Here is an 18,843-nt window from a genome sequence, read left to right as displayed (position 1 = left end):
TGGCTGCGGGAGCTGAACCGTTGCGGTAGTAAAGAGAAGGTTGCGGTAGTTGAGTTCAAGAGGGTCACTTTTATGTTTCAACAAGGAGACTCTGGTTATAACTACAGGCTACGATCATACACTCTAAAGGTGTCAACCGACATGTCTCACTAGATCCTTAACTGTGTTCGTGCGAGTATGGTATCATGATATGTATAATGTTTTTCCGAGTACATGTTATATTTGAAAAGTCCAACAAGTATGTGTGTGAATGTACGAGGCCCAACGGACATGTAGGAGGACCACTAAGGCCCAATAAACATGTAATGCATAGTATAGGCCTAATAAGCATGTATATGGCCCACAAAGGCCCAATAAGCAGCATGTATTGTACATTCCGGACCTGATAAGCATGTAAATGGACCACTAAGGCCCAATAAACATCTAATGTATAATCCAGGCCCAATAAGCATGTAAATGGACCACTAAGTCCCAAATAAAGATGTAATGTATAATCCAGGACCAATAAGCATGTAAATGGACCACTAAGGCCCGAATAAACAAGTGATGTTAAGTATTAGGCCAAATAAATATGTAATCGATGTATTTAGTTCGTTTTTTATAACGTTGTTTAATTTAGCTCGATTGTTTACCAAAATGACGTAAAAGACCCATTTTATGTAATGATGACATTTTTGGTCCATTAAGCCGTAAATTTACGATTTAGACACATTTTTAGTAAGGTTGACACTTTAGGTCCCTTAAGACAAAAAGTTTACATAAATGGGCTTATTTCGAATAAAATGACATTTTTATCCCACTTTTGTTAAAAATAACAATTTTGGCCCAAATTTATGAAACTTGGCATTTTCGGCCCAATTTTATAGGAATTAACATTTACGGCCCAAGTTTAATAAAATTTACATTTTCGGCCCATTTTTGATAAAAATGACATTTTCGGCCCAAGTATTGTGAAAATAAATTTTTGGTCCAAATTCAAATAAAATGACAATTTCAGCTCATTATCCGTATATTTACATTTTTTGCTCAAATTTGTGTTACATGACAATTTAATCCATAAAAAACGAAATTTTTACAAATTTGGCCCAAGAAACCATAAAGGCCCATATTAAGGCCCATTATGCAAAAAGTTACATTTTTTGCCCTTTTTACACCAAGATTATCGTAATGACCCTTTTTTGTATAAATGTGACTCTTTTAGTCCTTGCAAAACCGTAATCTCATAAAAATCCCATCTTTTTGTTTATTTGTCAAAAATGGCCATTTTCCAAGAAGTTGTTTAGCTTTTCAAACAATCTTCACATGTTTAAACTTTCATTTTCATGGTATGATGTATAAAGTGTTTTAGTTTACAAATATCACAAATTTTTGTTATAGTTTTCGAGATCTATGAAATTTCATCACAAAATCACAACACATAACATAGAAAACACACATAAGCATGCACAAATACATAGATCTAACACGTAACAACTTGTATCCTCCCCCAAAAGATAGTAAAACCGAAAACAAGGGGGGTAAGAACTCATATTGGGGTTTGGATAGGTTTTTGGTGAGAAGATGAGAAGATTTCGGCCTTAGCAAACTCCTTGACGAAGTTTTCGAACTTAAATGGTCCTAGCAAGCTAGAACACATAATGAACCTAAGTAAGGAAGACTTCTCAACATAAAATGGAGAGTAGGTGTTTGTGTATGATAACATTTTACCAAGAGTGTGAAAAACTTGATGAAAGCCTCTTGAAAACACCCACCCAAGTCACAAAATTTTGAGGAGAAGAGGGAAGTTCTTGAGAGAGTTTTTGCAAGATTTTGAAAGAAAAATGAAGGTGGTGAGGGGTGTGGCATTTCTCAGACATAAGAAGAGAGGTAGGAGGAGAGAGGTTAAACATTATTGTGTGGAGGATAATAGCTCTAGAAGTATGTGATTACCTTGAAACATGTGGGTTAATTATGTATTGTCAAGTTATTAGTGATTTCATTTTCTCTTTTGTTTTTGTTTTAATTTGGGCTGAGAACGGGCTAGGCGGAAAAGAAGTGAGATAGTTTGGGCCATTCTTTGACTTAGCTCGAAATCATAAGGCCCAAAATGAATATTTTCGGTCCATTGGGCCTTTATGGAAGTCCGCGACCCAATGAAACCAAAGGGAGTAGTTTACAGTCCATTAGAGCTAATGAAATCATTTATAGCCCAACATGGCCCATTAGAGATTATATGAACTATTCTAGGCCTACATGGCCCAAAATGAATAGTTTCATGAATATGGGTTCAATTAGAGCCCAATTAGATTTCCTTGGTCCAAAATAGTCAAATTGAAAGTTTATTGGTCCATTAGGCCCAATAAGAGGATCATAGTCCATATTAACTTGAACCAGGATTTCTAGGGTTTTCAACCCATAGTTGACTATATGAGATGTATTATATTAGGTTTTGAACTTCTTGAGTGAGTTTTGATTTTAATGGATGATTTTGATTGAGCATAGAGTATGATATTACTTAGAGTACAAGTTTTACAATAGTTGATGTTTACATGAGGATAGAATTTCCTAGCTAAAAATGCTAGTTGTGACAAATCAGCTATGGTCTCCTGCTTGGAACTTTTCCAAGTCACTGCTCCTCCATTCAAGGTAAATACCCAGCCCGACTGAGAGCGGAAATTATCTCGGTCGGTCTGAAAACTAGCGTCACTATACCCTCGAACTCTCAACTCATCACTCCCACCGAGGATAAGAAACGATTCCTTAGTCCTTCGTAGGTACTTAAGAATATTCTTTACTGCAGTCCAATGTGCTCTACCAAGGTTCCCTTAATATATGTTAACCATGCTCAAAGCAAAGGCCACATCAGGGCGAGTACACGTCATAGCATACATGATTGAGCCAACTGTGGAAAAATAAGGTACTTTGCTCCTCTATGCTATCTCGGCTTCGGTACTCGGGCTTTGAGTCATACTCAACTTGGTATTGCCTTGGATTGGTAACTCCCCTTTCTTGGAATTTTCCATGTTAAAATGTTTTAACACTTTATCCAAGTAAGTACTTTGACTAAGTCCTATTAGTCTTTTACTCCTATTTCTCAATATCCTTATCCCAAGAATATAAGCAGCTTCTCTGAGGTCCTTCATAGCGAAGCACTTCCCAAGCCAGGACTTAACCTTCTGCAGGGTTGGGACGTTGTTTCCTATGAGCATTATGTCATCCACATACAATACGAGAAAGCTAACTATACTCCCACTGGCTTTGACATATACACAAGACTCATCCTCACTTCTTGAGAAACCAAACTCTTTGACTTTCTCATCGAAAAAAAGATTCCATCTGAAGATGCTTGTTTCAATCCATAAATGGATTTCTCAAGATTACACACTCTATTAGGGTGTTCTGCATTGACAAAACCCTCTGACTGACTCATGTAAACATCCTCAACCAACTTCCCATCATCCATATGTCATATTTCATAAACATAAACGCAGCTATGGCTAACATAACTCTTATAGATTTAATATTCGCTATTGGTGAGAAGGTTTCATCATAGTCAACTCCATAAGTTTGAGTAAAGCTCTTCGCAACCAATCGCGCCTTATACATCTGTACTTTCCCATCCATGTCGGTCTTCTTCTTGAAGATCCATTTGCACCCGACCATCTTACGATCTGGCACATTGTCAACCAAGTTCCAAACTTGATTGTCATACATGGACTGAATCTCGTTATCCATAGCCTCTTTCCATTTCGCAGACTCCGGGCCCGCCATGGCTTCCTTATAGTTGTTAGGTTCATCCAAATTGATCAGTATACTATCACTAATAAACATATCACCCTCAGCAATTATATGGAAACCATATAATACGGGTGGAACACTAACTCTACTAGAACGTCTAAGAGGTAAGGACTTGTCAATCAGTTCAACATGAGTTTTCTCCTTGGGTTGAGCGTCAGTGTTAGAGGTTCCTTCATCACTTGATTCTTGAAGCTCTTCAAGATCAATTTGCCTCCCACTGTCCTCTTAGCATATGAGTTCTCGCTCTCGTAAAACCCCTATCCTCGCAACGAAGACAACATTGTCACTCGGTCTATAGACAAGATATCCAAAGGACTTCTGTGGATAGCCGATGAAAATACACCGCTCACTACGAGGTTCGAGCTTGTCATGAGTCTCCCTTCTTACAAAAGCCTCGCAACCCCAAACCTTGATATGTGCCAAAGAGGGAGTTTTCCCTGTCCATATCTTGTGAGGTGTTTTGGCAACCTTCTTAGTCGGGACTAGATTAAGGATATGGGCGGCAGTCTCTAAGGCATACCCCTAAAATGAGACAGGTAACGAAGCTTGACTCATCATGGAATGAACCATGTCCAACAAGGTTCGATTGTGCCTCTCAGTCACACCGTTCAACTACGGTGACCTAGGTGGCAACAATTACGAAACAATTTTGCATTCCTTGAGGTAGTCGTGGAATTCAATACTAAGGTACTCACCTTCTCGATCGGATCGGAGCATCGTAATTTTCCTGCACAACTGATTCTCCACTTCTTGCTTAAACTCTTTGAACTTTTCAAAGGTTTCTAACTTGTGCTTGATCAAGTAGATATACCCATATCTACTATAATCATCGATGAAAGTCACATATAATCAGTTTGCATCCCTTGTGGTGGATCTAAAGGGCCCACATACATCGGTATGTATGAGATCCAATAAACCCTCACCCCTTTCACAATTACCAGTAAAGGGTGACTTGGTCATCTTTCCAAGTAAATAAGACTGGCATGTGTCATCGTCCCTAAGGTCGAATGACTCCAACACTCCATCCTTTTGGAGTTGGGCTATGCGCTTCTTGTTGACATGTCCAAGACGACAATTCCACAAGCATGCTTTATCCAAACCATTGGAAGAATCGATATGTAACACATCATTTCCTAAGTTGTTTACAGCCATCACAGTTTCATATATTCCATTACAAGGCAATGCTTAAAAATAGAAAGTACCATTAAAGAAAGCATTAATAGAACCATTTTCATTATTAAATGAAAATCTAAAACCTTATTTATACAAACCATGAAAAGAAATAATGTTTTGTGTCATTTCTGACGAATAGCAACAGTTATTCAAATCTAAACTTAACCCACTACTAAGCACTAAAGAGTAAACTCCAATCTTGGTGACAGATGACGCTTTCCTATTCCCCATGATTAAGTTTATCTTCCCATGCTCCACATCCCTACTTCTTCTTAGACCCTGCAAATCATAATAAATGTGAAAACCACATCTTGTATCGAGGACCCATGATATAGCATGTGATGAGTTATTAGAATGAACAGTATAAATACTTGAGAAGGTGGGCTTTATCTTCGCATCCTTTATGTCATGTAGGTACTTCCGGCTGCTTCGTTTCCAATGCCCTTTCTCTTGGCAGTGGAAGCACTCTGCATCCTTCAGGTTGGAAGAGGGAGCAGCAGGACTAGGTTTGGTTCCACTAGAAGAGGTACCATCGTGGGACTTTCCCTTGTGGCTCTTAGAAGGAGCCTTCCTCTTCTTTCCTTTTCCTTGCCTAATAGCCAAAATAGGGGCATCAGTAGTAGGAGTAGATGCAATACATTTTCCTTTTGGACTACTCTCAGTAGTCCTTAGCATGCCTTGAAGCTTGCTTAGAGTGACCTCCTCCTTGTTCATGTGATAGGTCATACGAAACTGGTCATAGCAAGGATGTAAGGAGTGTAGAATGATATCTATGGCCAGCTCCTCATCGAAGTTGACATTCAACTTCAGCAAGCGATCCATGAATCTTTGCATTTTCTGCAAGTGGGTTTGGTAGTGATCATCACAGCGATGATCTCATACCTTTCCTGCCTATCACTTTGATGGTACCTTTCCATCAAATCTTGGTGCATCTCATATGGATAGTAGTCCTCGTAGGACTTTTTGAGTTCATCAGTCATTGTTGCGAGCATGATGCAATGAAGCTTCGTAGCATCTCGCTCATGAGTTTCATACGCATCAATTTCCTCGGCAGTAGCAGTGGTATGGTTAATCTCCTTCAGCTCCTTATCGAGAACATACTCTTTGTCCTCGTAGCGGGTGACCATGCAGATGTTGCGGATCCATTTATTAAAATTGGACCCATCAAATATCACCCTCCCACACAAGTTCATGAGTGAGAATGAGCCATAAGCGTTGTTTTTGAGTTGACATCTGAAAAAGAAAAGAGACAAAGTTTAGATTAAAAAAGAATCCCTAATTTAACACCCAAATGAGAAATTAGGTCTAGAACCCAACACAATTATTTACAATATAGAAGAGGGATGTCGTAATCTAATTGCAGATAATTTGAAGGTAGGTAAATGATGATTTACCGATTTCCACCATGAAAAACGAAAAAGACAATTAAGTTTTAAATGAGTTGAAATTTCTAGATTCTCTTGAGATTCATTGAACTTTTCAATGACATGTTTAAATCTCGATATGCCCTTCAAGTTTGTGACTGGGATACCGAGGATCATAAACAAGGTGTTAATAACCATGCAAATGTACTTGGTACTCTCGATGTCATTTACCACCTAATCAATGTGTCGGTTAACCACACACACTCCATTGATTAATGATAAACATCAAGCCACCCTTTGCCACCATTTCTAGTCCCAAATTAGTGTGTCGGTTATCCACGCACGCTTCACTAACGACTTGGTAGGGTACAAAGTGTAATTTCATGGAATAACATAATTTTCACATTTTTTCCTAAAGTAACTAAGATTGGGGACTTATAAAAACATTTAGTTACTTTATAGATCATTATACTTATTAATGAGTAATTAGTTGCCCTATCCTATCCGTTCGGCTAACGACCCTCCACCAATCAGAGAGCGGTGGTTGAGAGTGGACACCATTAAACCACCAATATTAATTAAACAATATGATTTCTCCTTTAATATATCATTCATATAATATATTTATAAACCATAATAACCTCTTTCTCCATTATTCATCCAGTCAAGTTGCTTTGGTGAAGGCAACCCAAAAGGACCATGCTACAAATGGGTCAAGTACATATCAAATATAGTTATGGGCTTAGACACCGAATCTAATAGCAGGGTCGTTGTACATGTCTGACCAGTATACCCCTAGGCAGACTATTTTACCTGTGGGTGCTCGAGCGCCTTCATGTGCTGTCGCATCCCCCGAATGACTTTGTTTTAGGAATGTATGCCCCTCTGTCTTAGAAATGCAACTGAGCCATTGGCTTAGATATCCCCTTCGGTACAACTAATTGTCCTATATCACAAAATGCGGTGCCTTGACTTTGACTTTTCTCGCCTCCTGTGGATCGTCCGGAAGCACGCCATGGCACAAATAATGAACAAATGGTTTTGTCCATTCTGGGGGAGCTGATATGGTTCTGACTTTTTGGTTATCAATACTCTTTTCCGAGAGTACTTCGACCAACACTTTCTTTGTGAGATGATCATATGAGGCGTAGGCCAGTTTGCTGAGAGCGTATGCCCTTGCATTTTCTCCCCGAGAGATTTGCTTTATTGAAAAACTTTTGAACGTGCTAGCTAAATTACGAACCGCTTCTAGATATTTCTGCATCTTAGGATCATTTGCCTTATATACTCCGTTTATTTGGTTTGTGATAAGCAACGATTCACTAAGAACTGCTAGTTGTTTTGTGATGGGTTTTGAGCACTACAACATTCCTATGGTGTACATGCAACCTTAATGCTTTGGATCTAGGTTTTTCTCAAGTTATACATTTAATTCTAATCATCCAAAGCATGAACCCTATCTAGCATACAGTCTTCGAGATTTATAACATAAAACAAAGTTAGATGAATATTTTTTTTCCTTGTAGCTTGTAGATCTTGACCTTTAAGAGCCTAGTGCCTCAATTGTTGCACCTCTAGTGAGTCCCAAACACAAAGTAGCAATTGGAAGAATATGAGAGAGGTTGGGAGGCTCTAAAATTTGGCTAGGGTTCTTTTCTTGGAAGCATTGGCCGATTCTAGGGATCCAAGGGGTTCCTTATATAGCTGAGCTACTAGGGTTTCAGGTAAAACCCTAATCTGATTGCTTAAGCCTTAAGCAGTTCAGTAGATCCTTCCAGAAGCCCCCCTTGGAAGAAATCTATATTGGCTACAAATAGAATATCGCCCACCCCTTCCTAGGGATCCATAAGCCTAACTTGCAATTATCATATAATTGCAATATCAGTCCCCATAATTTAATCAGTCTCTTTTGATTACCAAATTAATTTCTGATCAATACTAATTAAAAAACATGATTTCTCATATAATATATTATTCTTATAATATATTAATAAATCATAATTAACCTCTTTCTCCATAATTCATCCTATCAAATTGCTATGGTGAGGGCAACCCAAAAGGACCATGTTACTATCGGGTCAAGTACATACCAATTATAGTTATGGTCTTAGACACCTAATCCAACAGTCTCCCACTTGGATAAGTCTAATAACTATAACTGCAAGTATGACTTCAAAATCCGATTAGCAATCATAGCTCTCAAAATCCGTTGTCGAACTCTGACATAGTCAATGACGCGTCCTTTAGATAAGGGATCTTATAATCCTCCGTTCTGCAAGATATCGTGTGGACAATGACATGGAACATTATCATTCTCAATGTGCAGTTCATTTCCCGACTTCTGATTCATTTGACATAGAACTTAATTGAACACATCAATTCAGTCTTGACCGGGCCCGACGCATAAGCCAAGACAAAACCATCGAGGGGCCAAGATATCACTTTTACCGTCTTAGGATAAAAGGAACACATAAACTTTGAATTATATGCTTGTACTATTTACTCATCAAATCGTACACAACAACACGTTTTATAACATCAAGTTACTGATGCGTTTACGCATTATCAATGCACAATCAACTCGCAAACAACAACTCATATATCTCGGTTTAAAGATTATATGATATTATCGTCTCACAATCACTCGTGATAAATTCCATGAAGTGATTCACATGAGTGTGCGTTTAATCCAATACTCAAATCTTATTTCAAGAGCACTCATGAACGTTGCAACAAATCTTTGCTATGTCTAAACAGTTATATAATCTACAAACCAATTCATGACAGTCTAACCTCATAACTTATTCCGAAAGTATGATTGACTGTGGATAATTTCAATAATATAACTATTCTGGAAGTAAAACATGCAAAAGTGAAACAATAGTAAACAATTGACACAAGATAGTAACTTTACTCATAAATAAAACTCTTTTATATAATCATCAAATGTCAATTACATTTTATCAATTACAAGTTTCTAAACAACTATCTAATAACTAAAACTAATATCGTCCTTCAGATCAATGCTCCTCGCATGCTGTAAGTGTTTAACCCTGATCAGACCATTTGTTAGGGGATTTGATGGGTTCTCCTCTAATGATACCCTCTTAACTACGAGGAGTCCCTCTTCTAACCGATATCTGATGAAGTGGTATTTTCTGTCGATGTGTTTGGATCTACAATGATCCCTCGGTTCCTTGGTTAAGACAATCGCTCCTTTGTTATCACAGAAAATCTCCATAGGCTCCTTTATGGTTGGTATAACTCCGAGGTCTCCAATGAAGTTCACCAACCATATTGCCTCCTTCGATGCTTCGCTCCCTGCGATGTACTCTAATTCGCACGTTGAATCGACCACAGTATCCTGCTTAGAACTTTTCCGAGTGATTGCCCCTCCATTCAGGGTAAATACCCAGCCGGAATGAGAGCGGAAGTTATCTCTGTCGGTTTGAAAGTTGGTGTCATTGTACCCTGTCCCTCTCAAGTCATCACTCCCACCAAGGGTAAGGACCCAATCCTTTGTCCTTTGTAGGTACTTAATAATGTTCTTTACTACGGTCCAATGAGCTCTACCCGGGTTCCCTTAGTATCGGCTAACCATTCTTAGCACAAAAGCCACATCAAGGTGAGTACATGTCATATCATACATGATCGAGCCAACTGCGGAAACATATGGCACTCGACTCGTTTCCACTATCTCGAAATCATTACTCGAACTCTGAGTCTTAATCAGCTTGGTATTGCTTTGGATCGACAGTTCCCCTTTCTTAGAATTTTGCATGCTAAAACATTTCAACACCTTGTCTAAGTAGGTACTTTGACTAATTCCTATTGGTCTTCTACTTCTGTTTCTTAATATCCTAATCCTTAGAATATAAGCAGCTTCTCCTAGATCCTTCGTTGTGACATCCCCATTTTCACAGCCAGAAAAGACCGATTTTGTTTATGCTTTATAAAAATCAGAGTAATTCTTTTAATAAAAATGTTGCGGAATTTGTTCCCAAAAAAACACGATAAATACGTTATTAAAAACATTTTCGAAGGAACGTATTTTATTCATTTTAAAACGTCTTGGATGTCATCATTAATACAGAAACATAAGCATAAACAGAACTTACATTTATTTACACTAGTGATCTACATCTCTTTAATTGCTCAGTGTAATGTGACTTCATAACAACACCTGTGACATAAATAAACTGAGTGGGTCAGGTTGGGAAACATGGTGAGTACATAGGGTTTTCAACCCACAATAATATAATTATTATGTTTAAACAATTAAACAATCAACCCAATTACCCATCCCCATTATCTTCCTTATTCTTAAGGATCTACCCTAAGAATCCGCTATTTCTCATTCATTCATTCATTCCTAAGGAAACAACATGAATTCCATTGTTGTCAATGACACATTGGTCAAGCGCAGCTGCTAATATTATCACTTGGGCGCAGCTGCCAGAATTTGGACATTTTCTATGAGGCGCTTCTGCCAGTATTGACCTTTAAACGCTACTGTCATGGTCATAAGACTCCCTATTAGGCGCAGCTGCCGATACTGTCCTTAGAGCGCAGCTGCTAGGACGTTTACCGTAGATCTAAAACATCTACGGGTTGTGGCGCAGCTGCCAGTGCTCATCTATAGGGTACTAGGTCCACTGCTGCCAATGTGTACCTATAGGGCACTAGGTCCGCACTACTAGTGTTCCTCTATTTCAGCTTTTATTCCTCATCATTCATCTACCCATGTTTTACCCAACATATTTTGTAGATATAAAATACTTATACAGTTTAAATCATTGAAAACATGTATAAAACGTTCATCCAGCATAGATAGCAAGTAATCAGATAATATGCACACATAGCACGTAATTTATGTAAAATACTTCATATCTATGTGTAAGCTAAAAGGGACCATGCACTCACTTGAAAGGTGGTGACTCAGCACTCGGACAACGCTTCGATACTCTCAAAACAATTTCCTTCGATAAAACCTAGTATTAATACCACTAGGGTTTAGTCTAACGATAACCGCGACTAATTAATAGTCCAACTATTATTATTATTATATAAGAGTTAAATAACACTCAATATAACTCATAATAATAGCCCAAATACTTCTTATAAGGTCCTAATAACATTACTATATTAAAACATAAGCTATACTAAAGATAGGTTAGGCGTGGCTCACTTACAGCAAGTTTTCTCGAAAATCGGGCTTCGCTGGAGCAGCGTTTCCGATCTGAAAGGCTCTTTTCTTGGGACTCCGGGAGCCTCGGGGATTCCTTCGGGTGCTAGGGGGTTTACCTAGGCTTTAGGGGGCTTAAGGTAGGCTAGAGAGAGAGTGTAGAGAGAGAAAGAAGTGGGGAAAGGTGTGAGAAATGAGAGAAACCCAGCACTTCTATTTATAGGGTGAAATCCTGATGAACTCGCCAAGTAGGAGGACCTACTCGCCGAGTTGGTGCCACGTGTCATCATCTGATGGCTTTCCTTGGGGAGAAAACCTTGGCCCATATTCAGCCACGTCACCCCTTTTGCAGCAGCACCCTGCCGACTTCTAAACCCCTTAACTTTCGCATACGAGCTCTGTTTTCAACGTTCTTTATATCCACGCGTAGGTAAAATCAAGATCTACAACTTTCGTTTAGACTTCGTCGGCTAATTCTCTACCGATCTTAAATTTAATAGTAGGAAGAGATTAGACTGCTAAATGACCGCGAAGAATTCGTAACTCCTTCATACGGACTCCATTTTCGTATGTATTTTTACCGTTGAGTTCCTACTAATGAGATCTTCAACTCTCATTTAGGTCGCATAAGCCAAAAACCGCTTGAACTAAAATTCGAGTCTCGGGCCGTGCACTGCTAAGCCGAATCTTAGAAAAATCATAACTTCTTCATACGAAGTCAGATTTGGGCGTTCTTTTTATGGATTTTCTCGTTTTAACATATTCTATGACTTTCGTTTGGATCAAAAAGGCTAAATCTCGCTCTATCATAAATTCACTGTTTACGCTTCCCGGTGTCGTGTCGGTTTTGCCGTAAAACTTCGACGGGCCATAACTCCTTCGTTATAACTCGGATTTCGGCGTTCTTTATATGTACGGAAACATTGAGACATATTCTACAACTTGGTTAAGACTATTTATTATAAATAATCTCTTGCCAAAAAGTCGTTTTCGACACTTATTGCCTCTAAATTGACTAGTCCGGATCTACGGGCGTTACAATTATCTCCCCCTTAGGATGATTACGTCCCGGAATCATCAACGAAACAGGGCTCACATGATGACCCCATACGTTATCTATTCATCCTAAGTAATAACCGTAACTTTGATGTTTCTTCGAATGAGTATCTAACTCTAAGACTTCCTGACCACAGGCGGTGCCCGATCTAGGGCCCGCTCTCTATCTCATGTTAGACTTCCAATCACGACCTTCGTGTCACAACCCCATTCTTTATCAGAGACTCCTTCTTCTTCTTCTTAACAAACATAGGATAAGTTAATTTGATTACTACAACTGACCGATGTGTCATATTCTAATGACCTATCATCGTATGTAGCAACGCTTAGACTCAGGTCTCTTAGAGTCAAATTTCGGAATGGAATATGCCTTCCTTCATGGTCTAATGTGATATAATCACATTTTAACATGTAGCATTTCTAGCTACTAACTTCTTTAACAACGAGCGCGATACTTCTATTGATCGCTTTGATTTCAATCGTTTGGTTTAAGTCGGACGCAACATCAAACTTGGTTCTCTGAACCATGTAACCTACTCATCGTTGTCGGACTCAATGTGATATGACCACTAGGGTCGGGATAACAACAATCTTCTTAGTCATTACCAAAACAATGGTAACGACATACTTGAATAAAATGAAATCAATTACTAGCTTCTTGGTAACCTTGTGACTTTCCCTGATCCAAGTGTGAGTCCTGTGCTTCCGGTAGTATAGGCCTCTACTACCATTCACACCTACTCATACTCGTCCTAAGTATTGTCCCGCAGTTTTTCCAAGTCACCATACAAGAACATCACATAACAGCTTAACACATCAAATATCAAAACGAAGGTTTTTTTATATTATTCCTTGAAACTATTACATAGGTGTTCAAGTTCACCCTAGACTATGCCTCTAATAGGATACATCATATGATTCTATGACTACTTCATAACTCGACCTTCGGATGTCAAGCCTTCACTCCTGAATCCTCGCATTGTCATCTGCTTCATCAAGGATCATTTGAAATGCTCTCGCCTTTGGCTTTGGCGACACATTTGGCTTTGTAGCCCTCTCTCTCTCTCTCTTTGGGCAGTCTTGCTTGAAGTGCCCTTCCTCGTTACATCTGTAACACACCCTTTTGTTAAATGTACATTCGTTGGCATAATGCCCATGCTTCCCACACTTGAAACAAGTCACCTCCTCACCGCATTTTCCAGAGTGTTTCTTTTTGCACTTCTCGCACCATCTTTCTTCACTTCCTCCTCCTCTTTCAAACTTCTTCGAGAATTTTCTCTTCTCGTTGGGCTTTGAAGATCCTTCAAATTTCCTTTTCTCTCCTACCTCCACTCTCTCCAGACCCTTCTCTCGTATCTGGGTTTCAACATTCCTGGATGCCCAGATGGCTCCTTTCAAAGTGGTTGATTGCTTGACCATTGGTCCAAAGTCTGCTGGTAATCCATGGGCAAACTTGTTGACCTTGGAGAGCTCAGTTGGAACTAGGTAAGGAACAAGTTTCATTTTCTCCGTAAAACTTGCAGCATACTCAATCACACTCATCCTTCCCTTCTTTAGATTCTGGAACTCATTGTTGATCTCCAGAAGATCCTGCTCAGAGCAGTACTGCATCTTTAACTGCACCAAAAAATCTTCCCACGACATCTTGCTCGCTTCTCCTTTGGGCATCGAATCAGCTAGTAGCTTCCACCAGCTTAATACTCTAGATTTCAACAGAGGAACCGCGAGAGCGGTCTTCTGCCTGTTGCTACACTCGCAACTCTCAAACATCGTCTCCATCTCAGAGATCCAGTTCATGACTTCCACCAGCATCGGGCTTCCAGATAGACTCGGTGGTTTGGACGCCATGAAATCCTTGTATTTGCATCCATGTCCATCATTTCCTCCATCCTGGTGGTTTTGCCTAACTATCGGTGGGTTGGCTTGACCAACAGTCCCACTGTAGTTTCCCTCCTCAGTCTGCCCTTCGTTTAACTCGAGTTGTTCAATCTGTATGGTCGCTTCCTCTCGATTTTGCTGAAGCAAACATCTGGTTTCCTCCATTTGGCGATCCAACATCGCCTGGATCATTGCTTGCACTCCAGCCACCGTTATTGGCTCAGCAACGGCCACCACAACCGGTATTTGCTCAATCACTGGGGGTTGGTTTCGGTTCCCATTTGCATTCACGTTTCCGCCACGGGTCCTTGCCATCTTGATCTATACACCAAATAAGGTGAATCTAGATCTTTATTTAGGATTGACGTTTAAATCATCCTTATCACTCCGAAACGTTTATATGCTAGTTCTAATATTGTAGTTAAACGCTTAGAATCCTAAACACATAAGGTTTCCAGATCCGGTCGGCATCAGACCATATATCCGAATAAATAACAGCATATAAGGCATGAAACATTTAGCACATAAAAGTATTTTAGGCATAATTCCTAAAATAAGCTAGTGCTCACACCTCACAATCATCGCCTAGCATTCTAAGTTTAACTCTAAAAATAAATCCATATTCCTAGTTCGCTTAAACTAATGCTCTGATACCAACTGTGACATCCTCATTTTCACGGCTAGAAAAGACCGATTTTGTTTATGCTTTATAAAAATTAGAGTACTTCTTTTAATAAAAATGTTGCGGAATTTGTTACCAGAAAAACACGATAAATACGTTATTAAAAACATTTTCGAAGGAACGTATTTTATTCATTTTAAAACGTTTTGGATGTCATCGTTAATACAGAAACATAAGCATAAATAGAACTTACATTTATTTACACTAATGATCTACATCTCTTTAATTGCTCAGTGTAATGTGACTTCATAACAACACCTGTGACATAAATAAACTGAATGGGTCAGGTTGGGAAACGTGTTGAGTACATAGGGTTTTCAACCCACAATAATATAATTATTATGTTTAAACAATTAAACAATCAACCCAATTACCCATCCCCATTATCTTCCTTATTCTTAAGGATCTACCCTAAGAATCCGCTATTTCTCATTCATTCATTCCTAAGGATCATCCTAAGGAAAACAACATGAATTCCATTGTTGTCAATGACACATTGGTCAAGCGCAGCTGCTAATATTATCACTTAGGCGCAGCTGCCAGAATTTGGACATTTTCTATGAGGCGTTTATGCCAGTATTGAATTTTAAACGCTGTTGTCATGGTCATAAGACTCCCTATTAGGCGCAGCTGCCGATACTGTCCTTAGAGCGCAGCTGCTAGGACGTTTACCGTAGATCTAAAACATCTACGGGTTGTGGCGCAGCTGCCAGTGCTCATCTATAGGGTACTAGGTCCACTGCTGCCAATGTATACCTATAGGGCACTAGGTCCGCACTACTAGTGTTCCTCTATTTCAGCTTTTATTCCTCATCATTCATCTACCCATGTTTTACCCAACATATTTTGTAGATATAAAATACTTATACAGTTTAAATCATTGCAAACATGTATAAAACGTTCATCCAGCATAGATAGCAAGTATTTAGATAATATGCACACATAGCACGTAATTTATGTAAAATACTTCATATATATGTGTAAGCTGAAAGGGAACATGCACTCACTTGAAAGGTGGTGACTCAGCACTCGGACAGCGCTTCAATACTCTCAAAACGATTTCCTTCGATAAAACCTAGTATCAATATCACTAGGGTTTAGTCTAACGATAACCGAGACTAATTAATAGTCCAGCTATTATTATTATATAAGCGTTAAATAACACTCAATATAACTCATAATAATAGCCCAAATACTTATTATAAGGTCCTAATAACATTACTATATTAAAACATAAGCTATACTAAAGATAGGTTAGGCGTGGCTCACTTACAGCGGGTTTTCTCAAAAACCGGGCTTCACTGGAGCAGCGTTTCCGAGCCAAAAGGCTCTATTCTCGGGACTCCAGGAGCCTCGGGTCTTCCTTTGGGTGCTAGGGGGTTTACCTAGGCTTTAGGGGGCTTAAGGTAGGCTAGAGAGAGTGTAGAGAGAGAGAAAGAAGTGGGGAAAGGTGTGAGAAATGAGAGAAACCTGGCACTTCTATTTATAGGGTGAAATCTTGACGAACTCTCGGAGTAGGAGGACCTACTCGCCGAGTTGGTGCCACGTGTCATCATCTGATGGCTTTCCTTGGGGAGAAAGCCTTGGCCCATATTCAGCCACGTCACCCCTTTTGCAGCAGCACCCTGCCGACTTCTAAACCCCATAACTTTCGCATACGAGCTCCGTTTTTGACGTTCTTTATATCCACACATAGGTAAAATCAAGATCTACAACTTTCGTTTAGACTCTGTTGGCTAATTCTCGACCGATCTTAAATTTAACAGTAAGAGGAGATTAGACTGCTAAATGACCGCGAAGAATTCGTAACTCCTTCATACGGACTCCGTTTTCGTATGTATTTTTACCGTTGAGTTCCTACTAATGAGATCTTCAACTCTCATTTAGGTCGCGTAAGCCAAAAACCGCTCGAACTAAAATTCAAGTTTCGGGTCGTGCACTGCTAAGCCGAATCTTAGAAAAATCATAACTTCTTCATACGAAGTCAGATTTGGGCGTTCTTTTGATGGATTTTGTCGGTTTAACATATTCTATGACTTTCGTTTAGATCCCTAAGGCTAAATCTCGCTCTATCGTAAATTCACTATCTATGCTTCCCGGTGCCGTGTTGGTTTTGCCGTAAAACTTCGACGGGCCATAACTCCTTCGTTATAACTCGGATTTCGGCGTTATTTATATGTACGGAAACCTTGAGACATATTCTACAACTTGGTTTAGACTATTTATTTTAAATAATATCTTGCCGAAAAGTCATTTTCGACACTTATTGACTCTAAATTGACTAGCTCGGATCTATGGGCGTTACATTCGTAGCGGAACACTTCCCAAGCCAGGACTTAACCTCCTGCAAGGTCGGGATGTCGTTTCCTATGAGTATTATGTCATCAACATACAAAACTAGAAAGCTAACTATACTCCCACTAGCCTTGACATACACACAAGACTCATCCTTGCTTCTCGAAAAATCCAAACTCTTTGACTTTCTCATCGAAACAAAGATTCCATCTATGAGACGCTTGTTTCAATCCATAAATGGATTTCTCAAGCTTGCACACTCTATTGGGGTATTTTGCATCCACAAAACCTTCTGGATGACACATGCAAACATCTTCAGCTAGCTTCCCATTAAGGAAAGCGGTTTTGACATCCATATGCAAAATTTCATAATCATGAAATGCAGCGATGGCCAGCATAACCCTAATAGATTTGATGTTGGCCACTGGTGAGAAGGTCCCATCATAGTCAACCCCATGGGTTTGAGCAAAGCCCTTCGCAACCAATCGCGCCTTGAATGTATGCACTTTTCCATCCATGTCAGTCTTCTTCTTGAAGATCCACTTGCACGCGACTGTCTTATGACCCAGTACATTGTCAACCAAGTTCCAAACTTGATTGCCATACATGGACTGAATCTTGTTGTCCATTGCCTTTTTCTATTTTGCAGACTCTGGGCCTACATGGCTTCCTTGTAGTTGTTAGGTTCGTCCAAATTTATCAGTGTACTATCACTGATAAACGTATCACCTTCAGCAGTTATATGGAAACCATACAACACATGTGGAACACTAACTCTACTAGAACGTCTTAGAGGTAAGGAATCGTTAACTGGTTCAACAAGAATCTCTTCCTCATGTTTAGTGCTAGTGTTAGAGGTTCCTTCATCGCTAGACTCTTAAAGCTCTTCAAGATCAATTTACCTCCCACTGTCCTCTTGGTATATGAGTTATCTCTCTCGGAAAACTCCTCTCCTCGCAACGAAGTCAAAATTGTCACGCGGTCTGTATAAGAGATATCTAAAATACTTATGTGGATAGCCGATGAAAATACACCGCTCATTGTGAGGTTCAAGCTTGTCATGAGTCTCTCGTCTTACGGAAGGCTCGCAACCCCAAACCTTGATATGTGCCAACGAGGGAACCTTCCCTGTCCACATCTCGTGAGGTGTTTTGGAAACCTTCTTAGTTGGGACTAGATTAGGGATATGGGCGGCAGTCTTTAAGGCATACCCCCATAATGAGATAGGTAGCGAAGCTCAACTCATCATGGAATGAACCATGTCCAACAAGGTTCGATTGCACCTCTCAGCTATACCATTAAGCTGCGGTGTCCTAGGCGGCGTCAATTGTAAAACAATTCCACATTCCTTAAGATAGTTGTGGAACTCAATACTAAGATACTCGCCATCCCTATCAGATCTGAACATCTTTATCTTCCTGCCCAATTGATTC

The sequence above is a fragment of the Lactuca serriola genome, chromosome 5, assembly GCF_051521515.1.
Source record: "Lactuca serriola cultivar US96UC23 chromosome 5, Lser_US96UC23_V15, whole genome shotgun sequence".
Taxonomy (NCBI): Eukaryota; Viridiplantae; Streptophyta; class Magnoliopsida; order Asterales; family Asteraceae; genus Lactuca; species Lactuca serriola.
This window is presented reverse-complemented; position numbering follows the sequence as displayed.